The 26,620-nt window shown below is 43.1% G+C and overlaps 1 protein-coding gene across 2 annotated transcripts in view; it reads left to right on the top strand.

Moving 5' to 3' along the window:
* DLGAP1 (DLG associated protein 1) overlaps positions 1 to 26,620 on the top strand; it is a 1,292,753-nt gene that overhangs the window by 213,651 nt on the left and 1,052,482 nt on the right. For both annotated transcript variants that reach the window (XM_085605839.1, XM_085605838.1), the window contains exon 2: positions 11,913 to 12,026. The gene's annotated coding sequence lies outside the window, so the exon portion shown is untranslated. The remainder of the gene's footprint in view (positions 1 to 11,912; positions 12,027 to 26,620) is intronic.

Below are 26,620 nucleotides of genomic sequence, written 5' to 3'. Positions count from 1 at the left end.
TTAACTTTTCGAAGGGATACTGTAGGGAAAAGGGTGAGTTACTTCAGTTTCATTTTGGATTTTCCTTTCTTATCTTCTCCATTCCTCATGCACCCCACAAGACGTTAGTGTTCTAGAATTGATTAGACATTAAATAATTTTCTGTCATTTTCTGGGCTACTGCCAAACTTCATTTCACATGTTTTTACAAGTTACTAGTACGTATTCCATTTATAGTTCACTTGGGGTTAAGTCACTCTTTCTACTTCTTCAGATGTACCAGTAGACAGGCAAAGTGAGTTTTCACTCCGCTTTCTAAAACTAAACTGCACCACTGCTGTAAGTCTAGGAATACCCCTCTTTTCATACTCTTGCAGAGGTGTATTTCTAAGGGCTTCCATTCGCATTTTGTTGCTATTTCTTTGTCAAGATATGACAGACCAAAGAAAAGATGCCTGCTGATCAAATATTTTGCGGCTGCCTGACACCCAAGTTCCAAGCCTACTCAGTTCATAGAATTTGCACTTCTCCATCTTGAGGCCTATGGTGCTCTGCTCTGTTTGATGATAACTTCCCAAAAGAATGTTGTAGGAAGGAAAATTGAGTTCCTTCAGTCACACTTTGCATTTTCCTTTCTGACCCAGTAGTTAAAGCACAAAGAACAAATTAGACATTACATAATGTTCTGTGTTCTTTGGCCTACTCTCAAACGTAGGGGCATATTATCAAGGATGGCATTAAAAATTATCGCCGGTTTAGCAGCAGAAAACTGCCGCTAAAGCGGCGATAATGGGCTTGATAATATGCCCTTGTGAATTCCAATAGATGTCCATGTTCTGCTGTCAACACGGGCTTCTATTGGAATTCTCCAGGGCATATTATCAAGCCCATTATCGCCGTTTTAGCGGCAGTTTACTGCCGCTAAACTGGCGATAATTTTTTAACGCCGTCCTTGATAATATGCCCCTTAATTTCTTATGTTTTCGCAAGTTACTAACACAATATGCAAAGTGAGATCTAGATACAGCTTATTTTTTTCACAGTTTCTGAACTGTGTTTGGCAGTTGTTTCGCATGCATTGAGCTTCAATTTCTTTGTCAGGATGTAAAAAAATAAAGTAAACATCTTTCTAGATGAAATATTTTAGAGCTCCCTGACGCACCATTCAAATTTATACTCACTCTGTAAAATGTGCATTTTTAAACCTTAAAAACCCTGCTCGCTCTGTATCCTTACTTCATCTCAACTTTTCAAACAAACAGTCAAAACTCCTTAAACCTACCTGGCTGCACCTATCTACATTGAACCAAACCTAGCTTGCTGAATCTATCTATATTGAACCAGTACAACAGCATTAAAAAAACACGTGTTTTTGTGACCTGTCAAAATAGCACAAGCTAGTAACAAATTGAACATATAGTGCTCACCTGCACCTCTCTAGATTACGTATACTTGAAAACGAGTTCCAGTACATAAGTGTCTTTTTGGTCCACTCCATTCTTTTTCCTCATCTGTGGTATGTTTTCACTCATTCCACAACCTTTCATTCCATTTTCTAACTGTAATTCTCAACATTTAGTTAAACAAATCTTTATATTGCAATTCTCAGCACATATTAAACTGCAGGGAAAGTTTCACATTCAACTATCAGTGAACCTCTCCCTCCTACTACTGTACAGCAGTTTCCTAGGTAACATAGACCTCTAATGAGCTTGTCTCCAGTTCAGTAGTTCACCAACTATTGTGTGTTTCAAAGAATGCTACAAATGTTACAGTTGCCAGTCCTCTTGTTCTACTCATGACATTAAACCAATAGCAGCAAACACCATACCTAGGACTCTCTATTTTCCAATCCAAATTTGCAAATCAGATGACAGTTGCTGGTTACCTAACCCGATGTTGTACCTCACTAACAGTTACCAATTACCTAAAACTCAAAAATACTTTTTTTCTTCTTGAAATTACACTCTCTTCCGTGACACTTCTCATTCTGCTGAAAACTCATTCACTGTGCTGTACTAGGATACCAGCATCATGGTTTGTAAATGTATTTTTGCTCATGCCTTTTTCTTTTGGGCTCTGGAACATGCCAAAAACCGCTGCATTCTAGTGTTTCCAAAAGTGGACATTATTTGGATTGGTCACCGAAGGATGGAATGGAATCAACAGCTGCCTATGTTGGATAGCATTTCAAATTGCGAGCACACTGGTGTCATAATTGTGGACTGCAGAGGAAACAGCATGGGCACATTCAGGGGATAGCTCTCTCAATTCAAATGAAGGCAACCTTGGGGGAGTTGATTCATTTTTTCCTCCATGCTGTCTTTGTTTATTCTAACATATGTGAAAGGCAAAAGTGGTAGTGGTACAATATATTTTGTCCAAAGACTCAGAGATTGAGAAATCCCAGAAGCATGCAAATAAAATAATTTTGGCATTTCTCCAAGACTACAGCATGGCCTGCATGTACCATAAATTCTACTTGTAACTGTGCACTACATTCTATTAAAACAATGGTTCTTGTCAGAGCCACCGTAATCCCTCTAATAAACATGTTATTTCATTTTTAAAAATACTAATTTCGCCACTTTCTTTTGTGGGTGCTCCCTTCTTGGTACTGTGGAGGTACCGATGTACCAACCGTACAAATAATTTTCCCCTCTCCTCACGCTCTTTCTAGCTAAGCACCAGCAATATACAGTCTGAAGGGTGGTGACAGGACCTAACATATTTGTAGGCCCGAACCCAATCCCACAGACCCAACACCCCCACAGCCACTATCCTGTATGCAATCCACTTGCTGTGCACAGTGGGAGAAAAATAAAGCACCCAAACACACAGGTATCCACACCCCATTTTGTATTGTCTCCAGATATGCATAGCAGAGTGTCCATGTGCATCAGGGTGTTGCCAGAGGGGCGGCTGTTCATCCAGGCAGTGTGATCAACACCTGTGGTGAACAACATCCACTTTAAACATCCTTTGGCTGAGCTCCTGGGCGGTTTGGCTGTAGGCCTCCAGCCAGTCCCTCCACCCAACCTCTGCTAGCGGCCAACAGCCTGCCATTTGTTGTAAGCAGTGAGGGGTTGGCCACATGTGCTTGTCTGCGGGTATCCCTGTAACCAATTACCTGTGGGTGGCCATACCCCACTGCACACAGCCATAGGTCCTGCACAGTGAAGTAGTGGCTGCAGAACGTGGCCTACACCCAGCCCCCCTGCTGCATATGGTCAACCTCCCTGTGGGTTATTAAGCCTTTGGCTAAGCACATCTTAGGTTGGTTGGCATCTTGACAGGCCCTGAGCTCAGTCTCCCAGGGGCAGCCAAATCCTGCTTTGCATGGCCCATGGCTGTGTGCAACAGTGGGTTGGCTGGACAGTCTGGACTCCAGCCAGTCCCTGTGCCCAATGTCCCACAGCAGCCACCCCTCACTGGTCACAGCCATAGACCATGTGCAGCTGTGCTGACCCCTGTTGCATGTAACCCCCCCACCGCATATGGTCAATGCCCTGTGGGCAGCCAAACTACAAGGCGTAAGGCCTTAATGGGGTTTGGCTGAAGGGCTTGAGGCTAGCTCCTCACATACACCAGTACTCCGTGGACCTCCGCCCCACATTTTATTTCATAATTTATTTTTGTGGTACTGTGGTACACTCTTGGTACATCTGGACCATGCAAGTTTCACGCAGTGTGACTTTCACGGTCCCACTGTACCATGGGGATGAAGCTTGAGCAGCAGTACCATGGAAGTGCTGTGGTAAAGCACTGGAAGTGACGCTGTGTCCCGCTGTGAGTACTGCAGTACCCGTGACACCACATTTCTTTTACTTATGAGCTTTGGTGGGGTCCCTCTAGGTTTCCCCCTATCAATGTGAGGGGGTCCAGGCAATCCCTACCTGGCCCTTTGCATCTTTTTTTGTAACTGCAGGACACTGGGACTAGGGGTGCGCAATAAATTCCGCTTTGCTGGTGGAGTTGGCGTAGTTTTGACCACTCCATGTTCCACGTGTAAAGCGGAGTCCCGGCCAAGTTCCGCCACTGCAGTAAGTTGGAGAGTGAGAATTGGCATTCCCCAGAGCGATTTTCAGGCACTAGGAGTGCACCCAGCAAGAACGTTGATGATGGGAAAGCTGCAGCTTGAGTTAAAAATCTGCTTGAGCTGCAGCAAAGCCAACTTGAAAAGCAGTGCCCTCTGGTGAGACAAGTGGTGCCATTTGTGCTGATTTTTCAGCGTGGAACAAGCACTCGGGTCTAAACCTCAGTGCAAGCTGCGCAACTTGCTGATTTCTGCCAATCTGATAAACTAAGCTTTCATGAAACTTCGCAGAATTCCATGGAGTGAAACTCCCCAAGTTACACCCTCCCTTAATTGATAGTTATAGTTAGGTCTGCTGTTGCTAATACATTTTCCCCCATTTGACAAATCTCACAAAACTTTCCTAAATGGTGTTACTTTTAGACTCGTTTGTGCATGGAAAGTTTTGGCGTGATCCATCTAGCGGGGCTGAGAAAGAAGACAAAAATCTTCATGTATTTTCCATAGACTGCTTTAGACAAGGCTATAGCAAAAACTGCTGAATGGAGTTACATCAAGTTTGCCAGGAATCTAGACCTTGGTCCACAGATTGTGCTTTTTGTGGTTTGGTGTAAATCCATTCAGTAGTTTTTGAGAAATTAAGGTTGAAAAATAACTGTATATCTGGACGATCGGGTCCACAAGGGTCTCAAAAGACTCTCATGGGAGCCGCAATTTACAAATAGAGGCAATAAAATATCTGCGAGAAATGCTGCGATCCCACAGTACTCTTGCGGGATCGCAAAAAACAAAAAAAACAAAATGGCAGCCGGGTCGCATTTATTATGCTAATGGCCTGAGATTTGTTTATATGGGGAGGGGGGCTGCGTGCACCCCATCCGAACTTCCAGAGGCCTCAAGCAGCCTAACCCTAGCCTGAAATGTAACAAAATGGGAAGCAGAGCTGTGCGGCCCCCTCCACAAGTTTCAAAAGGCCCCGGGGAGCCCACCCCTCGGCCAATTACTTTAAGGGAAGGGGCCCTTGAAGGTACCCTCCCTGAGCCAATAATGGCCCCAAGGATCCCATCCTCCGGAGCCAGCGTAGTAGCTATGTCCTGGCGATCCCAATCCTGGGACATAGCGGTTTCCCAGTTTGTACGGGTGCAGGCAGGGAAACCTATGTTTGCTCTCACTTGGTGGGAGCATTTTTTAATTTCCAGCCAAGCGGGAGCAAACTAAGGGTGGGCGACAATTTCCGTTCCGCTCGCGGAAATTGCAAAATTTCGACATTTTCGCGTTCTGCGCGGAACGCGAAAATGTCAAAACTTCCGCGATCCGCGGGGGAACAGAAATATGCAAGGCAGGATTCATTCTGGCACGATGCTCCTGTCATTTTAAACCAAAACAGGAAGCACAAACAGATTTAAAGCAGGTGCCCGAGTTGAAGGTCACTTTCAGTAACGCATTAATCAGCACAAAAGATTTGTGAGCACGGTGGAGGCTAGGCAGGTGTGCTTTCTCCCCATATCTATCGTCAACAATTTGCTGTAATTCTTGATGGAGGTCTGTGCATCCATGAGTTTCTCGAGCTCAATCCCCGTGTAGCTCCTGACACCAGGAGGGTCTGTCTCCTCATCTGCTGCTCTGGTCAGTCTCTGACCCTTCATAAACAAGAGGCATGTTAACTGCATAGAAGCCCCGCCGTTAGGCCCCAGCCCACACACCAGTGGTATGCAACGTCTTCCTGCCCTTTCCCCACTAAGATGGACAGCTCACTCGAGGGACCCCGGCGACCATCAGCGCGGTGGCAAAAGTTACAGACACACATGGTCGCTGGAGACAACTCTTCTGGCCCTTTACGCAGCTGTAGTGTAGGAAAAGCACTATACATTTCATTACCCACCGAGGTAGCACTTACTGATTAGCCAGTAGAAAGTACTCGAGTTGAGTATTGCTCAAAACGGTGGCATCTTCTTGTATGCAGGGCAGGATTCTTTCTGGCACGATGCTCCTGTCACAAAAATTAAACCTCAACAGGAAGCACGTACAGATATAAATAAAGCAGGTGCCCGAGTTGAAGGTCAAATTGAGTAACACATTAATCAGCACAAAATCTCCGCGTTTCGTGATATTTTGCAAAAGGCACTTTTGCAAATTCCGCCCACCCTTAGACCAAACAGCAAATGCCATATTTATGAAGATTGTGGGGCAGAGCAACGCAGCAAGTCACCTTGCTGCACTGTCCTGCATTACAGGGAAAGGGCAGGAATGTGCCTTATCTAAGGCATACAGTGCATTTCTGTCCTTCCCCCTGTGGTAGCGCCCTTTTGGCAGCCTAGCACCACTGCATGTACCCTTGTACCATGGTGCAAGTGTGCCTGTGTTGCATGCAGGATTGGTTTTGTGCAGGAAGGGGAACCTTCCTGTACAAAAACTATCTTGAGAGGCATTTTCCTCTTTCTATGTGTGCTGCAGAATGCTGCACACATAGAAAGAGGAAGTAATGAGGAGAAATAAAGATATTGCTCCTCATTACACCTCTCCTGGGGAGGCCTATCTTTTTGGAGCATTCCCAGGTTTACCAGGTTTGGTATATCTGGAAATGAATCAAAAACCACACAAGTTGCATGGGAACACCCACGCAATGCCCATGGAACACCTCTTTTGGGCAGAGTAATGCAGAGCAGCGATTTGTGCTGCGTCGCATTATTCCTGATTTAAGGAGCCATTCAAAGCCATGCAAAGTAGCTTTACGTGGCTTCAAACATCTGACTTAGTAGTTTGCATCATGCATGCACCACATTGCGTGACACAAGCATGATGCGAACCTCTCATAAATATGACCCCAAGTCTGCTCCCAGGGGGGCAGGAGCTTTGAAAATGCTCCCGCCCACTAGGAGTGGACTTTTGATCTGTTTCCCTGCCCGCACTGAAGCGGGCAGGGGAACAGATCAAAGTATTGCTCCTGTGCAGAGGAAGCAGCATTAGAAGCCGCTCTTTGCTGGAAGGAGTAATGCATCGCCCCTTACCTTTATTTTTAGAAATGGCCCTGGAAGAAGGGATCGCACACCCCGGGCATGTGGCCAACCCCCCACCGTGTACGACCGAAGGCCCTGCTCAGTGGTTGGCTGCCTTTACGGGTGTTGGCCACAGGGCCGGGCCACAGGCCACACCCTGTGGCCAACCCTCCACTGTGCAAGGCCAAAAGCTGTGCACAGAGCGGGGTTGTTTGCAGGCCCTGCAGCAGAAGAGCGTGGCGGGGGGTTGCATTCACGTATGGTAATTCAATATTACATTACGTTAAAAAAAAGCTAGGAATTCATTGAAAAAACAAAGGTTATAGCAACGTTACAATTAAAATCTAATTTAAAAAAAACGTTTAAATTCACTGAAAAACCAAAGCTTAAATTAACTTTATAGTAAGGTGAATACGTCACTCACAACATTAATGTTTTGAACAAAAAAAACACAGATTCACTAGTAATAGTTAGCCAAGCTAACTATAACTTGCACCCCCGCCATGCACTGCTTATGACATCACATATTACATCACTCATGATGTTCTATAACATCATTAATGACATCCCTCATGAGATCTCAAATGACATCATTGATGACATCATCCAATGAGTGTGCTAGTTTGTTTTATAGTTTACATATTGGTGGATAACTACCATATAACATTTCTACCTAAAATCGTACAGCATGTGTCCAGCTAATGGGTGTAAGTGTTTACAAAACATATGTGCTCCTAAAGCATGATAGGTGTGTAGAGGTATTGAACACATTATAAATGTTTGCTTTGAAGTAACACTGTGTGCAGGTGATAGTTGACAACTTGTGTCCATTATATTACACACAAATTCTTCAACTCTGCGTATTTGTATTAAGGGCCAGGTCCTTCTTAAACTTGGGGAGGAAGACCACGTGCTCCCTTCTCCTTAATTAATACATTGCGCTCCAGGCGCTGGGGTCCCACACCAGGCTCTGTGGCCAACCCCCTGCTGTACATGACCGAAGTGGGTTCATGGAAAAAATTGCTGCTTGTTTTATATTTTCACCTGAAAGGAGGGGGGGGGTCCCATTGGGTTCCCCTCCCTGGGCCTGGGGGGGGGGGGGGGGGGGCAGGGCATCCATACCCAGCACCCTTTTGTTACTTTTTGTTTTTAAAATTTCAGGACATGGGACTAAGTCTCCAGCCTGTAATGGCTGTCAGCCACACTTTTCTCAAGTTGCTGGCAGTCAATCGGATTGCTCACACCCGTAGGAGTGTGTCTCCGGTGGGAACGAAGTGGGCCAAGGGAAAATAGGTCCAGTTTTTTAGAATTGGGATCCAGCAACTCTCACAAGAATCCCTCAAACCCGACTGTCCAGTTCTACAAATATTTTTGGAGCTTAATTTCTCAAAAACTACTGAATGGATTTATACCAAGTCACAAAAAACACAATCTGTAAACTAAGATCTAGCTTCTTCCTTTCCGTTCAGCAGGTTTTGTGGAAACCCTTCTTACAAAAGCCTATTGAAAATGCATGGGGATTTTGAATTTTGGGACCCCTCTTTTTTTCTCAGTCCCTGCTTGACGGATCACCTCAAAACTTTTCTTGCTCAAACTAGTATACAAGTAGCACTTCTTTGGAAGGTTTTGTGAAGATTCGTCACATGGGGCAAAAGTTATTAGCAAAATAAAAAAGGCATTTCCTATGGAAATGCTGACCTAACTATAACTATCTACTGGCAACTGGTCATCTGTCAAGTGGGGACTGAGAAAAAGGGGTAGTCTTAAAACAAAATTGCCCATTAATGTTTCCATAGGAAATTAAGACACAGCTACAGCCCAAACAGCTGAATAGATTTTGATATTGGTCCAGGTAGCGTGCTTTTTGTTATGTGGTGTAAATCTATTCAGTAGCTTTTGAGAAATTAAGGCTCAACTAAAAGGGAGACAAAAAGAGAACCAGAAAAAACACTCAAAAAAGAAATGAATGGAAGGGATTCTCAGTGTATACGATCAATACTGGAAAGAAACTGACATATCCTCCTGCATGATGAACACTTGCAAAACAAGTGTGGGTTCCCACCCTATTTTACACATTGCATTTGCAGATCATTGTGTAACATACTTATGAGTATTCTTTTGCAAACATTAGATGGAAATAATTGGTTGACGAAGAAAAACAACGGATTCTAGAACTGTGGGTAGTGTAACGCATGCTTGTATGGTATGGACACAAAGAACTGCAGAGCAATTGAAGGCGAGACTCAAGAGTTCATGGAAAGAATGACATGTAATTCAGAGTTTGCCATATATGTTTTGGAATGCACATGTCAAATGAAATATGTTGGGAGTACTATTAACAAGGTAAAAATAAGGATTTTACAACATTTGAGATTAAGACAGGAGTTACCCTATGGCTAAGCATTTTTGGGATGTGCCTAATGGCAACCTTACTGGATGTACATATTATGGGATAAAGCAGATCAAGTCACATCTATGAGGTGGGGACTATGAGATGGAATTACAGAGATGTGAATCAAAGATGATCCTCTTATTGGAGACCAAAAGACCTTGGGGACATATAATTTAAGATGCAGAGCTCCACGTTCACCTATAAGGACGGGTTATGAACTATCTCCAGACAATTCTGTATAAATGAAATGACTGTTACATAATGGGTGATGTTGAATTCCATTTTATTTACAGGGTGTGCACTGAATTACGATTACCTTACATGACAACTTGAGACTCAACTGCTTCTAGAAGACTTTGCAGATTATCTTCTACTTCTTACGATTGTTCTATAACCCTGTTTAGTATTTCGAATTACCTCCCAAGAATAACAGCCAATATGTTTAAATTCATGAGTATCTATATAAGATGAGTTTTACATGTCCTGGCAGTGAAAAACTCCCAACTTCGTATTTCACTGCTGTGAGGCCTCCAATAGAATATGATTGGATTACCTTATTACATTTAATAAGGGCTAACTTTGGATTTGGAGCAGATAGTCCTATGCTGTTTAGACCCAAAGGAATTGCAATTTAAAATCCTCTTCAATAGTAAAATCAGATTTTAAGTTACTATTCTGAAAATGTAACTTTTAAAAAGTTGCTATTTTCTTGCCCTAACAATCTGTGCCTTCTGCAAATGTCCTGGGCCACATGACTGTGAATGGATCTTCTGTTGGGGCTTGTGTATTCCTCCAAGACAGTGACACAAAGGGAAACAGGTGTGGGCAGGATGGGCCATCCTGCCAGGGTGGCCTGGGGGGGTGGAGCTAAGCCCTGCCCCACTTGGACTTCAAGGGACTTGCCTCCAGCACTGCCAAAGGAACCTGACACCAGCCTTTTATCCCCATATTCTTCTTGGAGCCTTGACAGGTGAAAGGAAGAACTGTCCAGAACTAGATGTGAAGGTAGTATAGGAAATCCATCTACACAAAGGCTGGTACCAGGTATAAATATTGGACCTCCAGAGCCGCTCATCAGTACACTGCTGGACCTGTGGCTGTTACAGAAGAAGGACTGCCATGACACCAGGGTTCTGTCCTACTTCTCCTAGATGATTGCTGCTGCTTAAGGACTGCCTTGCTCTCTGAGAAGGAAGACTGGACCTGCTCCCTTCACCCCAGGCTAACTTAAGTGACTCCACGGGTCGGTTGGCTGAAATCCTATCCCTGAACTTATCCAACTGACCTGCTGAACTAGACCTGTCTGGACCTGCAACTGAACTTCCCTGAGCCTCTGCTGGAGTGAGTTACTGACCCCAAGTGGTTTCTGTTTACTGAATTTATAAAGCGCACAGCTGCCCCAGGGCTTCAAAGCACGACCGAGAGGCGGCATGGAGTGGAAGTAGAGAAATCATGGGGACAACCAAGTTTTGAGTTTTTTCCTGAAACTCTGTTCGTCTTTAGCCAGTCTCAAATAAGTGGTCATTGAGTTCCAGAGCTTTGGGACCAGGTCTGAGAAGGCTCCCTAAGTCCTGGACCCCTTGTCTGGTATCACTTGAGCTCCTCCTGAGAAGAAAGGTGAAATCCTAAAGTTTTGGTACTTCGAGATCGTGAATGGACCCGTTCATGGCAAAACTCTGCTGCCTGTGACGACCACCAACATAAAGTTCCGGTGAGCCCAACCACCAGTGACGACTGGCAATGCGAGATCTGCACTCCGCAATCCAGCAGTGACAGCTGGCAACAACTGCCAAAATGAGGATCCAGCTATGACCATCTGTGACACCCGACCTGCTTATTGTACTGTAAGGACGATAGCCTGCACCGCACGGCCTGCTCTTCGGGCTACAGCAACCGCCATACTCGACACTCTCCCTGCTCCTTTGGGCCTCCTAAACCACAAACAGAACTCTTCAAGACGCATTTTAATGAGGTAACTTTTTCAGCAAAACTAACCTCCTTTCTGTAGCCATCCTGCGCTCTATCATGGTTGGCATGAACTTGTGACTTTCCCCCAGTCTAGCGCAACCTAATGAACGCGAGTGGTGCTTTCTGCTTTTAGGCTCTATATCTCCTTAAAACTGTGAAACTGCATATTTCCGGTTCTATTCATTGGATTTTTATCATTCTGGTCCCATTTTATCTATTAATAAATCTTGGTGTGGGATTTGTCTTGTGTTGTGTTTTCACTGTATTAATGAAATGTGTATGCACTCAAAGTTAAGCCTGACTGCCTTTGTGCCAAGCTACCCGAGGGCTAAACACAGGTTAATTTAGTGACTTTTGTGGTTCGCCCTGACTAGGATTGCGATTGTTGTTTGTGAAGAGGCTCCACCCCCCTCACACCCCTCAATCAAAAACCCAATTGCTTACCCTTCAAATGACTGAGTCCCTCCTTAGTGCTCTGTTAGTTAAGTTTCATTGCTGACAGGGTTAAATGATTAACCCTTACATATCACTCTTCTTTCAGAACATTCCAGTCTCCAGCGTCTGCACCCTTGGTACCTGCACAAGATGTAAAGATGCTCGTCTTGCCTCACTTTAAGTCAGGAAGCTGAATGAAATGGAAAACTATGGAAAGGAGGTAAGATGCAGTTACATTTTTTGGAATGACGTGTAACATGCACTCTGCTAGCTAATTTTCTTTCTGTTCTTAACTTTGCTACACTTTTTGGGCCTACTATGTGCTGACAAAAGTAAATCACATTGACATATAGGTAACATCTGCAGTGAAAATATATTGCAAACAGAGATAAACAAGCATTGGCAAAGTCAAGAGGTCTGGTGTTGATTGCCAGCTTTTTTGGCTTTGTCTATATTTATTTTGTTTTGTTTTGTCCTGTTGGGCCCTCATCAATCTCAAAAAACACATTCGCTAAAAGAAAAATATGTTTTTGGGATCAAAAAGCAAAAATTGAGGCAGTAGTTGCTAGCAGTCAAGGCAGAATGCCATAATTCACAGTGAAGTAAGTCAGAGGCTGAAGTGGGTTGGACGACATAATACCTGACCGATGAAAAAAGATGGCTGGCTGAAAGTCCCTATTAAAACTATATTATTAAAGCTCCTGTCCTCATTAGAAAACACGCTACACTCACAGGGTAAATTCCACTCCTTAATCAGCGAGGACGTGTTTCGGCGTTCTGGCTTCTTCTGTTTGCTTAACAGCGTATGCATGATTGTGCTTTTGAACTCAAAGATAGATTCCCATTGGGTGCAGCAGGCGAAAGGAGGGACGGGATTGGTCTATCCTATACCAATAGCGTTCTCCCTCCGTTGTTATTACGGGAAACTTTTTGTGGAATGCTCCGGGGGTATAAATGTCGATAATTAAACAATTAAACAGTCTAGATGGCAAATGCCGCTATTCCAGATTGTGCCACAGCATGGGCACTCCCAAAGCAAACAGTCAATTCCTCCCTTACTGCCGCCAAATCAGTTCAAAGTACCTCAGGCTGCTGCCAAGATGATTGTCTTAAGGATCCCCTCGTCAACCACAAGGTTCCGTGATATGTAGTGCAGGGGTCAGTAGATATCCCTATCCCCACCAGCCTGTATGGCTGGCGACTGCATCAACGCTGACACCACGATTGCCTTTGTGGTGGTGCAAGGTGCCTTACAATACTCCTGCTACAAAGTCCACCTGGAGTGCAGCGTGTTTTCTAATGAGGAATGGAGCTTTAATTTTGAATGGACCCACCTCTGTTTTGGTCTGCACCAGTCGGAAGAGTGCAGCGAGCGCCCAGGTGGACTTTGGAGCGGAGTATTGTACAGTGCCTTGCATCGCCATGAAGGCAATTGTGGTGTCAACGTCGATGCAGCCGCCAACCATTCAGGCTGGTGGGGATACGGATATCTACTGACCCCTGCGCTACATATCACAGACCTTGTGGTTGACGAGGGGTTCCTTAAGACAATCATCTTGGCAGCAGCATGAGGGACTTTGAACTGATTTGGCGGCAGTAAAGGGAGGAATAGACTGTTTGCTTTGGGAGTGCCCATGCTGTGGCACAATCTGGAATAGCGGCATTTGCCATCTAGACTGTTTAATTGTTTAATTATCTACATTTATGCTCCCGGAGCATTTCACGAAAAGTTTCCCATAATAACAACGGAGGGCGAACGCTATTGGTATAGGATAGACCAATCCCTTCCCTCCTTTCACCTGCTGCGCCCAATGGGAATCTATTTATGAGTTCAAAAGCACAATCAGGCATGCGCTGTTTACTTTTGTATTAAAAGCGAGCAGAAGAAGGCAGAACGCCGAAACACGTCTTCGCTGAATAAAGAGTGGAATTTACCCCGTGAGTGCAGCGTGTTTTCTAATGAGGACAGGAGCTTTAATTTTGAAGGGACCCACCTCCATTTTCGTCTGCACCCATCGCAAGAGTGCAGCGAGCACCCAGATGGACTTTGGAGCAGAGTAAAACTATATTATACATATATAATTTTTGTAAAATCAAAAGGTCACGATCAACGGCGGACCTAAAAAAAAATTACCTATGGGTTTGGATTACTAGGATTGTTAGGTCTGGATTGACAGTACACTTGTCACCAGACATAATGTGATCAACCTGAAAAAGTGCTTTCAGTAGCAATACACAGAGGGGTTTTGGCTCCGTGTACATGTTGGTAGCCAGAAGTACATTTTTTGATTAGGCAGAAGTTGTGTGCTTCCAAAGAAAACAATGTTCTTCCCATCCTCACATTTGAGGTTATTTTGCTAGTTTATCCAGCTGCCTGAGCCAGCAGCAGTATCACTCTCTGTGCTTGATCATTCGGGGGCACACACATGGAACATATAGTAATGCTGTTAAATTGTCTTAGAGAACTTGATAATTTACAGTGTTTGTTTTTCTATGCAGCAGCACAGATGAGAAGAGGCCAGTCATATGGAATTTACTGCAGTCCCAACACCCTCCCCATTCATAATTAAATTTAGACTTCAGAGTGTGTTTGAAAGTAGTAAGGAATGCCCAAGGCTACCCTTATGTACAATGATTTTAGGGCCGGCTGGAAAGTGCAGCCATTACCTGAAATGTGATCAATACAAATGAGCTTTCAGAGTACTACTGAGAGATGGGCAGAGGCACACTCCTATGTTTTCCTGAGTACAAGATTTGATTGGGCTAAATGTGTGTTCTTCCACTAAAGGCTGCTTGTATTGCATTTTTTGGCTTGTGGCAAAGCTTATACTCGACACAGCATGCCTGCCGTGGTTATGGTGGCAACCCAGTGATCATGGCTATAGGCCTGATCTGTTTGTTATGAAATGTTATGATGAAGGCACCCCATTGACAAACTGGGGCTGTAGAAGATTTGTTTTGTGGGAATCCTCATTATGTCTCATTATGCCTCTGAGAAGCGATAGTATTTTTCTTACTCGGCTGTCTTGTATATCTTTCCAATTTTATGACTATATCTGATGATTGCCTTGTGGAAAGGCTTACACTCAAAACTGTACCCCTGAGTTTGTTATGGTGACAAGCTATGGGTCTGATGCCGTGAGTCTGGCCTACTTGTTATGAAACTATATGACAAAAGCAGTTAGTCTGGCTGTTTTATTGTGAAAAGCATTTGTTAAAGCCAGTACGCCTTTAACATTTGGATGTTAATTGTGTTACAGGCTATAGACAGGTATTTGTTGCATGTAATCTCACAGATTGCAGTAGTAGACAAGGGTATTGATATTGGCCACCCACTCTGAAAAGCTTTGGGCGTTTTCACTATGATAACTCTTCGTAGGCCCTGTTGAGATGGGTTGTATATTGCTTTGCAAACTGTATGTATCTACATATTTGTCACTTTATAACTGTATGCATGATGGCTACCAGTTTATGTGCACTTGAATACAGCAGTGCTGTGTACAATGTAAAGCCGATGGTAAAGGATGTAGGCTTTATCCATTCATTGGGAAATGCCATACCAGATTTCATAGGTTCGATCTGTTTTTTATGAAAAGTTATGTTAAACTACTTATTATGAAAAGCAATTTGTTAAAGGCAATAGGCTTTTAAGGATGGGTTGTTATTACACAGTGCTTAAGCCCATAGACAGGTATTTTGTTACATGGAGTCTCACAGATGACCACAAGTGTTTTGGTCTTGGTGACCCACCCGATCAAACCATGGGGATAAACGTTTTGCACATTGGTAACCCTTATTAGGCTCGATTAGTAGGGATTTTAAATTATTCTGACCTCTGTATTTTGTACATATACATAATCTTATTATGGTGTACCAGATTGTTGCCCTGTGGGATGGTTTATGACCAAATGCAATAAGTCTGAGTTGGTTACTGTACCAAGCCAAACAATGATAAAGGTTATATGCCTGATTGTTTATAATGAAAACTATGATTAATACAGTAGATATGACATATTCATTATGAAAAGCATAAGGTAAAGTCGATAGGAATTTATGGGTAGATTTTATTAGTCTATATTAAAGTCAACAGACTGGTATTTTGTTACATGTTATCTCACAGATTACTGTAGTGGGCAGGGGTTTTGGTACTAGTTTCCCCCCACACAAATCGTGGGAATAGAAGATTTGCACTGCGAAAATCCTTGTTAGGCCCCCAAATGAGAGAGTATTTTGTTTTGACAACTGTCATTTTGTATACTGTGTAATTAAACGTCTGTATGCCTGATGGTTGCCTTGTGGGAAAGCTTAAGCTCAGGACAGGAGGACTTAGTCGGTTATGGTGACAAGGCAATGATGACAGCTAGAGGTCTGATTGGTTCACTAGAAAAAATATTTTCAATGCCAAAGGTTTGATCTGTTTATTCTGAAAGAATATTACACACGCAGTAGGCCTGACATTATTTTTCAAAAGCTTATGTTACCGTTAATAGGATTTTAAGAGTGCATTTGTTATTTGTATGTATTAAACCTCACACATAGGTATTTTGTCACATAAAATGTTACAGAGTAGCTTTGTAGGAGAGGATTATGGTGTTGGTTAACACCTTTCACACACTCTAGTGGTTTAAGATTTGCACTGTAATCATTCTGTTAGAATCCCGTTGGAGCTGACTGCCAGAATCTTGTAATAAGAAAAATCATTAAATATGTGAAACATTCAATATATATCCACATACATACATAAAGGTCCTTTTTGTCAGCTGTGTCCTGCCAGTGATCTGACTGAGTGTCATTCACGCTTTGCTTCTATCCGTGACAGCTTAGTGCATTGGGTAGTGGTTCAATCCACATCAGTCATTGCCTCTCTAGCCTTGCGAATAATGAAGGAGACCATTGTGGAATTCTGTTGTCCATAGTGTAGCCAAGAGGGCCATCCTGTTGGTTCTGAATGTGGCGGCCATGCTCAAACTTTAAAACAACAATAGACTATTTACAATACCTCTGCAAGACAGATAACCACTGCTATGTTTAGTGTCAGTATTGCAATCATCCGCCCACCATATTTATGCAGTACATAGGAACAGTGGTCCCAGTAAACAATACGTGCATACACACAATTTTGACAACAGAAACAATTATTTAAAGACACAAGGTCATCTTGTGCACACAGTGTTATTTAATCACACTGGGCATGTATACAGTATATAATAATGTTCAATTCTTAGTAAAAGTGCCCCTGGAAGGGGAGAGGAAAGGAAGAGTGACGTGTTTGAAATGAGGATAAAAGGTGGGTAGGGAGTGTTAATCATACAAATATATTATTCACACAAACCGGGCTTATGGTTAACACCCAACAATTTCTTGTTTCACAGAAATATTAGATAGCCATGATGTTATACAATGAGAACAGTGATAAATCGCTGTTAGTCAGACTGGCTCGGGCATGAAAGATGTCGACTTTTCGACCCCTGGTTGGTAGGTAATTGAATCCCTTACAGCGGGTCTTCATCAGGACAGGGTCAAGGGGAGGGTGGGGCAGGTCCCTAAGGGTAAAGAATATAAATACTTTATTATCTAGAAACTCAATTTCTAATAATTTTGCGTTGGCGCGAAAAGGGCTCACAATTTACCATTGAGAAATCTCCACTGAGGTTGGAGGATTGTACTGGGCCGTAGGCTCCAAACGGAAGTGTGACACAGTACCTGGAAAATAAGGTACAGGTTCAGGGAGGACCCTACAGACATGTTACATGAAGCAAACACGCTATGCAGCGTCATTCACTTGTTGAAAAGGGTGTACCGGAAAGGCTGCACCGATGCACCCACTCTAGGGAAGTATTAAAAGGAGCGAATACCTTAAGTGGTATTACTCACTTATCGGGAAAGGGTGTGCCGAGAGGCTCCACCAGTGCATCCACGATTTTATTGGAGTCCTATAGTGGAAGGAAAGACTTCCCCCGGAAAGGTGCATGCTCAAATGTTGTTTGCATAGTCCAAGGTACACAGACAGAGTCCAGGCATTTGCATATTATGGCTTGGTTAAGGAAGGCCAGGACCCGTGGGCCTGACCAACCTCCCCTCATCCTGAAGATTTGCCCAGCAAATGCTCCATAACAGGAGCCTGATTACCCGTTTTGACTTGGCATGTATTGGAATAGAAGAAGCCATCTTCATTCAAATTGTAATTTGTAACATACAAACTTAGGGCCTGATTACAATTCTGGTAGACAGGTTTACTCCGTCACAAACGTGATGGATATCTCGTCCACCAAATTACAAGTCCATTATATCCTATAGCAAATGTAATACCGCCGATGGGATATCTGTCACATTTGTGATAGAGTATTGCATCTCCCAAGTTCTTAATCGGGCCCTTAGTTCTTTGTAGGCCTCGTCCACCGACAGCTTTTAACTACCTTCTGTTGAGCACATATTGTGTACTGTACCAATACTTACAGCTAGCCCGTTGCTTACCATTGGCCGGCCATCTTGTCAGTGTCAGTTGCTTGCTTCTTTGTGAATGACTTTCCTTTCTCTTGTGTTTGTTAGTCCACTGGAGCATGGTGTCTTTGCTATCATTTGAGTGGATGTCATATATCCTTCCACTGCTTACATTCAGGGAGCTTCTTTTTTTCTCTCAGCGTTTCATCAGAGTGCAAGTGTTTTCTTGCTCTCCCCCTCACAAGCCCCTTCTCCCTCAAATACAGACCGGTGTACTCTGTGTTGCACCTCACCAGCATGTCCATGACTTTCCCTGTTCCTCCCCTAGGGGACTGTTTTGCTTTCCCCATTTAATATTTCAACCCTCCATGTTGCCTTTTTTTCCTGTGAACACCCTCTATCCTATACTCACACCGAGGTGTTGAGTGGGACTCCCTACAACTCCTCTGCTGCTTCCACTGCCTTGTCATGTTTGGTTGTTTTTTAAAAAAATAAAATAAAAATTAAATCATTTTAGGATGGCCCAGCAGCTTCAATTTGCTACCAGGCCACTCCTTTCCCTGTGAGGCACTTTCGTGCATTTTCTTTTTATTTAACCATTCCTGGGTCCAAGATTGGGGCCTGTCAAGTTATAACATTAAATTACAAGTTAAAAAATGGTTGGGTCATCATGTCATATGTATGCCCATCGGAGGTGACGCGTGCGAGCTTGAGTCATCATGAGGCCGCTATTTTTTTGTTTTTGCCAGTGATGTTCCTCACTGCAAACAATATTTTTTTTATTGCTTATGCAGAACCAAAATGTCAGGTAACACCCTTAAAAGGTGAGACTGATTGACTTTGCCATAGCTAATTTTGTAATTACCTCACGTCTTGTACATGCCTGTACACATGGTATGCGTTGGGGTGAGAATGGAACTCATTGAGCTTATAAATCCAAAAATTGTTCAACATAAGTGCAGTACTTTAATCTGTTAAAATGCGTCAACATTCTGTGAATAAATCCTTTCATGTGCTAAAAGACACCCATGGATGTCATTTAGGGGTCCCCAGAGGTTGCAGCTGCGACCCACAGCTTGTTTCTTGCAGCCCCTGCAACTGCTTTTGCGACCCGTGGCCTCAGATGTGGCAAATTCAGTGCCAAGAACACTGGAGTGGCTGGATAATTTTTTATTGTACTAATATTGAACAATATTCTGTTATTTATTGTTAATGTGATGAAAAATGGAGCACCAGGAGCTGGAAGGGGATAAGCAAGAATATGCATTTAAATGTTTATTGTGTGTATCCTAGCACATGCACTCGTGATTGTGTGAGCGAAAGCTAGTGTATGTGTGAGTGTGGTCTGTCTGTGTGAGCATGTGTGTAAGTGAACGTGAGTGAGTCAGTTACAGGTTGTGAGTGAGACTGAGTGTCAGTAAGTGAGCAATAGTGAGGGAGTATGACTGATTGAGAATGAATGAGTATGAAAAATTGTTAGAGAGTGTGGGAATGAGTGTGAGTGAGAATGAGTAAGTATAATTGACAGTGAGTGAAAAAGTATAAGGGAGAGTAAGAGTGAGTTTGAATGATTGTGAGTGTGAATGAATGAATCAGAGTGAGTGAAAATAAGTGAGAGTGAGTGAAAATTGTGAGTGAGAGTAAGATATAATAATAATAATATCCACATTTGTAAAGCGCGAACACTCACCCATAAGGGTCTCTAGGCGCTGGGGGCCGTTGGGAAAATTAAGCAAGCTATTGCCAAGAGTCACATGGTGCTGAGCTAATCTGCCGCCGGGGATCGAACCGTGATCCCCAGATTCCAGAGTCAGTCGCCCTGGCCGCGGCGCCACACCTCTTCCCTTACTCACTTGCATTCACCTAAGAGTGAATGCAAGTTAGTAAACTTGAGTTAGAGTAAGAATGAGTAAGAGTGTGAATAAGTGAGAGGGAGTGAGAGTATGAGTGAGTGCAAGAGAATGTGCGAGAATGAAGAAGTGCAAATGAGTGAGGGTGAATGAGTGAGACTGAGAGAGAGTGAGTCAGAATGAGTGTGAGGGAGTGAAAATAAATGAGTGTGAGTGAAAATGTGGTCTTATGCTTGCAGGTCTGCTGTTGGCCCGACATACCAAAGGTAATTCTTGGCTATTAGAGCAGTCCATGGCAAAATATGTTACTGATATACTGGAGGCAATTCTTAGCATGGCAGACACTTGCCAAAATATACAGGCCCTGGGATACTGGAGATAATTACTGACATAATGCGCACCTATGGTAAAATACTGGTAGTGCCATACCAGACTTAATTCTTGGCATATGGGGCACCCATGGCGAAGTGCTGGTGCTAGCACATTGGAGGTAAATCCTGGCATAATGGAGGACAACAGTGGCCTGTGGGAGAGGGGCAACTATGAAAAAATGCTGGCCCTGACATACTAGAGGAGACATAAGGGTTACCCATGGTATATGTACAACATCAATGGCAAATTTCTGGCAATGGAATATTGTGTGTAATTTTTGGCAAAATGCTGGCTCTAACATGATTCAGGTAATTGTTGACACATAAGAGCACCCTTTGCACATTTTGACAAAAATGGTGTCAGTTCCTGGGGGACATCAGGTTTCATTGGCTTGGCACAACATGAAAGGACTAGGCCTGGGCAGAGTTCGCGGAACTCCGCAAAGTGACAAATAATCTCCACCGCACTACGCATAGTTCCGCAAGCGGCAGAGTGCGTTACATCGTGCCGTTCGGGCTCATTTTTAGCACTGGGTGTTTGTCCCAGGCTGTGAAATCAGTGTGAACGACACCACGCCCAGTGCAAGAGGGCGCTGGTTCTTTCTGTCGCTCAAGTAGAAGTTCTACTTGAGCGGCAGCTTCCCCAATGCGAATGGAAGATTCCTCAACGTGAGCAGTAGTGACCATCCGCGACCACCCACGTTGAGAAATCTCGCTGGGAGGTGGTCTAGCATTGAATTTTCCTACCTCACGCTTGCCAACTTAACATTGACGCGTGAGGAAAAAACTCTGCTATGCTACGCACCTGGAGTTTTCCGAAACTCCGCAGTGTTCCATAGAGCGTGGAAAACTCCACAAACTACATGAACGGAGCAGAGTTCACCGCCCAGGCCTAGAGTTGAGACTTGAGTATTTAACGGATTCCCTTTCAGAGCAATGGCCTTTTAGCAAATGTATGTGAAAATTGGGCATTAAAATATACTATTTGATTCAATTTTTTTCGAAACATTTTTCATAGGACAATCCCCCCGGACCTCCCTAGATGAGTTCTGGTCACTCAATTCAGTCACTTGCTATAATTCATACATGTTAGCAACCTAATGTAGGTGGTATCTAAGATTGCCATTTACCTGTGTTGTGTTCTTATAATAAACATGCAGTTATTATGGAACTTCTGCAATATCAATTATTGAAAGTCATCAGGGTGAAGGTCATGTAGCATCACTTTTCTGGAAGATTGAGGGCCAAAGGTCTTATAGCAACACTTCTTGTGATGTCATTAAGGTCAAAAGGTTGTGTGATATCTCTTCTCCTACCCCTTGTATTTTGGTTAAATCAATGTCCATTAAGACACCTGGCCATTGGAATGTTGAAAATCACCCCACATTATTTAAAGAACCCTTTCAATCAGTGATTGAAATCTTTGAAGAAATGGTTGTATTTTGTTTCACCATTTATCATTCGCTATGCTTGCTGTAAAATAATTTTTGGTGTACAGGTTACAAATGCCATTTACTCAAATTCCCAATGACATAATGAAAATCCAACTCTGCTGTAATCAGGCTTGGCAGCACACCCGGGATGCGATAGGCATCTTAGGTGGGAACTCAATGGTGAAGCATGCCACCAATTAGGTTGGTGGGTGAGGATGCTTTTAAATATCCTAATTGTTCTCCTGGAACATGAGTAAATGGCAATTGTGACAATAGGGACTAATGGTAGCTAGCTCATTCTTGTTTGTTTTTGATGTATTAAAGGAAAAGGGGAGCAAGCCTTGGAAGCCCGCCCACCCCCACGGACCACACACGCAACCTGGGAATCATCCTGGACTCCGAGCTCAAAATTGACCGCCAGATCAACTCCGTCTCGTCCTCCTGCTTCCACACCCTCCGCCTCCTACCTAAGACCTTAAAATGGATCCCCCTCGAACACAGAAAGACCGTCACTCACGCCCTGGTCACCAGCAGACTCGACTACGGCAACGCACTCTACGCCGGAATAAACAGAAACCTCACACGCAAGCTACAGAACATCCAGAACCCCGTCGCAAGACTGGTCCTCGACCTGCCAAGACACTGCCACATCTCCCAGCACCTGCGCACACTCCACTGGCTCCCCATCGAAGCTAGAGTCACCTTCAAGATGCTCACCGATGCCCACAAGGCCCTCCACGACACCGGACCAGCATACCTGAACAGCCGACTCAAATTCCACGCACCCCAGAGGACCCTACGATCTGCCCAGCTCTCCTACGGTGTGGTCCTCCACACCCGAAAGACCAGATCGGGAGGCCGCTCCATCTCCTTCCTCGTGGCCCGAGCCTGGAACGCCCTGCTGCTCTACCTCAGACAGACAACATCGCTCCCCATCTTCGCAAGAAACCTCAAAATCTGGCTCTTCGACAGACCCCCCCTTGATGGACTGGAGCCTGCTAAACCCCCCTCCCCCCCCCCCCAGCGCATTGAGACCCTTACGGGTGAGTGGTCGCGCTAAACAAACGCCTGATTGATTGATTGATTGATTGATTGCATCTTCTCGCTCTCATTTTTTGGTTATTCAGGTTACAAATGTTCAAAACACATATAGTATCAAAAACATCAGGCAGATGGCTATGGTTTTGTAAATCAATATGATCAAAAACTTACACTGTTGCTTCCTTAAATAATTCCAAGTGTTTATTGTTTAAAACCATTCATTAGAATACTATCTTCATTATGCTGTCACTGTAATGTTTTTTTTTCCACAAAGTATACATGAAATATGCTTGAGGAGGATCTCCGAGAGGCAGAGAAAGCTTCTTACAGATTCACAAGCACTTAGGGGCATATTATCAAGAAACGGCGTTAAAATTATCGCCGCTTTAGCGGCAGAAAACTGCCGCTAAAGTAGCAATAATGGGTTTGATAATATGCCGTTGAGAATTCCCATAGAAGCCCATGTTCTGGTGTCAACATGGGCTTCTATTGGAATTCTCTGCGGCATATTATCAAGCCCATTATCGCCGCTTTAGCAGCAGTTTTCTGCCGCCATAGCTGCGATAATTTTAACGCCGTGCTTGATAATATGCCCCTTAGAAACTGTCAAACTGGAGCAATCAATTAGCAATATTCTATAACTTTATTGTTAAATGGAAACCTGTATAACACCTTAGGCGTAGGTCAGTTTATATGCTTGATTATTTTTCGCATATAATGTACTCTCAAATGACAGTACTCTCAAAACACATTCTCAGCATTCTTTATGTGCACTTGGTACAATTGATACTCACCTATACTGTTATTATGTTCTGTAGTATATATTAGTAATAGTATGTTATTTATTTACCTATTTTTTAATTGTTTCTATGCTGATTCTTTAAATTATACTGTAATTGTAATTATTTATGTTATACTCATCAAATACCAGAAAAACAATTCTAAGATCAAGGCGTAGGAAATGTGGGATATCAAAACAATTCAAGAGTCTATTAGGCATCAGTTTAGATTACTTTACAAAATGGTTAATTCAAATCCATAATAAAGATATTTACCAAGGATGCAAATTGATTGGATCAAGGGCAAAATCACTGTTACAACTGCCATACTGTATTGGGCTCCAGGAGAGAGAGTCTACGATGCACAGTATAATAGCTCTGAATGATCTCGAGAGGAAGTATCTCACTTGTTGGTCTTGGAGTCATTGTACAGTGGATTTGTGGACTCCTCCATGGCCTTTGACACGGTTGATAACACTTACCTGTGAAATACGTTACTACGAATAGATGTCTTTAGGGCAGTAGTAGAGATCATAAGCAAAACATTCACATACATCTGGGCAAGAATGAAATTGGTAAAAAGAAATAACTAGAGTTATACTGAGATATGATAACTGGGTCATGCAGTCTGTATCATGTCCCTCTGTTATTTCATTTGCACCTTTATGATTTATATGATGACCTAGGCCAAGTCCCCCAGTTTCCTCCAAAGTTTGGTTCTACTGCATTGAGGATTATATTGTATGTCAATGCCATTGTCCTCTTTGAAAGGATGCCAATAGGTCTTACAAATGCCCTTAACATCACTTTAACCCATTCAGTGTTGTGTCTACTCGTCATTACCAAATTTAAAACATATATCAGAATGTCTGGAAACATTATGAAAACATTTGACAGGAATGTCCTCCGGGAGGTCATGACCTATGAGTACTTGGGAGTCTGGATTGCTGACAAATTGAGATGGCACGTCCAATATATGGCCAAAACAAAAAAGGTGCTATGTGTTTAGAGAATGCTTTGTTGTAGGCTTAATACGCATTATGGGGGCTACTCTGACACCAATACTTAAAGTTGTACCTTTTAGTAACTTTACTACTAGTACTTTAACTAGTAGTACATTTACTGGTAGTAAGTTTACTAGTAGTAAGATTTCTTGTAGTAAGGTTACTAGTAGTAACTCACCTTTATGAATACCAACATGTAGTAAACTTAGACAATTAGTAAACTTGGACTCAAGTCTAACTTTACTATTTTTTGGTATTCACAAGGGTAAGTTACAACTAGTGATTTTACTAGTAGTAACTTTACCACTAGTAACTTTAGTACTAGTAAGTTTACTTCTAATACCAAAAAGTAGTAAAGGGAGACACTTGGTCCAAGTTAGACTTTTGGTCTCACTTTACCTTTGTGAATCAGGCTCTTTATGGGAAAATGGTTACCGCTGAAGTTTTCTTTCTGGCTCACTTGAGACACTGGTCCATATTTTATGTGAATTCAAACTATGGTAGTCTTCACTAACGGTGGGACATGTGCACACTGATTTCTCGATTTCACCTCAGCAGATCAATTTTCAGATTATTGAAGAAGAAGTCATTGTTCCTCTGTATTTAAGCTCCATCAAAACATTCAAATAAGGAAACCAATGAATATCCTTCTCCCTCCTTTCTGATGCTGTTTATCTGTTTTGCTGTGAGTCAGTGCCCTGCTGAGCAGTGATCCACAGCCCTGTGCACAGTTTTCAATGAGGATAGCACCCACACACCTTTGGGTTAAACGGATTGAAGAAGGCAATACAACATTCAATACAAAATAAGAGTCTGACATGTCCACAATATGTTGAAATTAAAACTAAATGAAAACTAAGGATGAAATGCTTTAAAAGATATAGCACAAGAAATCCCCGACCATCCAGTGCTTTAAATAGACATCAGATTTAAAAATGCCCGAAAGATCATAACTAATTAAAAAGATGCTTTGCAAAACTAACAGATCTAAAGTGTTGCATTAAATTTCACAGGAAATATACAAATTATGAAAAACGTCACAAACCAAAAATGTATATTAATAGTTCCACATTGGATTCATGAATGAATAATACCATTCCGAATGTATATTGATGACATACAAATTACATTGAGGTTGTATTGAAAAATCAGAATTGTGCAAAATAATAAAAAAGTTAGAAATTGACTTCCATAAAGTTGGCCAGTTCTACTTTCAGGCTGTACAGGATTCAGTCTTCATTAGAAGTAACTATAGTGGGATGTAACCAGCCTCAAATTGTACCCGTGAGCGGCCCATGCACCCTGGCACAAGTCTCAATCCAGAAAAGCATGTATTTACTGATTGCACACCTTGTCTAACTATTTTGAAACTAGATATGTGATGTTTTCATGCCTTCAGGTGTTGCTGACTTGTGGACAGGCCAACAGTGGCCTTGTCCACTTACAGAAAATGGTGCTGTGGTGTTTCTTCACCTGAAACTAGCTCTGAGAGGACTAGTCCTCATTAGGGGTGGGCGGAATTTGCGAAATCCACTTTCGCAAATTATCGCGAAAATTTTTAAAATTATCGCAAACAAGCGGAAATATCGCGAAGATGCGGATTTTTTTTTTGCCGCATGTTCGCGGGATTTTCTGCATTGTTGCGGGTCGCCAACTTACCCATGTGGTTGCTCGCGGGCGCGCCCATCTTGTTTTGAGTTGTCTCGCAGTGCATGATCGCGAGAAGAAAGACGTGATCGCGCGACGCATGACGTCACTGCGGGCGCGAACTGTCGCGAGACAGCGCAAATGGCTAAAAAACAATCCAACATCTCATGGAGAACGCGACCGGATCAAGAAAACTTGTCGGCGAAAACAGGGATTCAGGTAAGGCGATCGCGCGCGCGCGAGAATGT

This window comes from Triturus cristatus, chromosome 5_1 (assembly GCF_964204655.1).
Source record: "Triturus cristatus chromosome 5_1, aTriCri1.1, whole genome shotgun sequence".
In the NCBI taxonomy this organism is placed as follows: domain Eukaryota; kingdom Metazoa; phylum Chordata; class Amphibia; order Caudata; family Salamandridae; genus Triturus; species Triturus cristatus.
The sequence above is the reverse complement of the archived record's forward strand: the minus strand, read 5'-3'. Positions and strand labels throughout refer to the sequence as shown.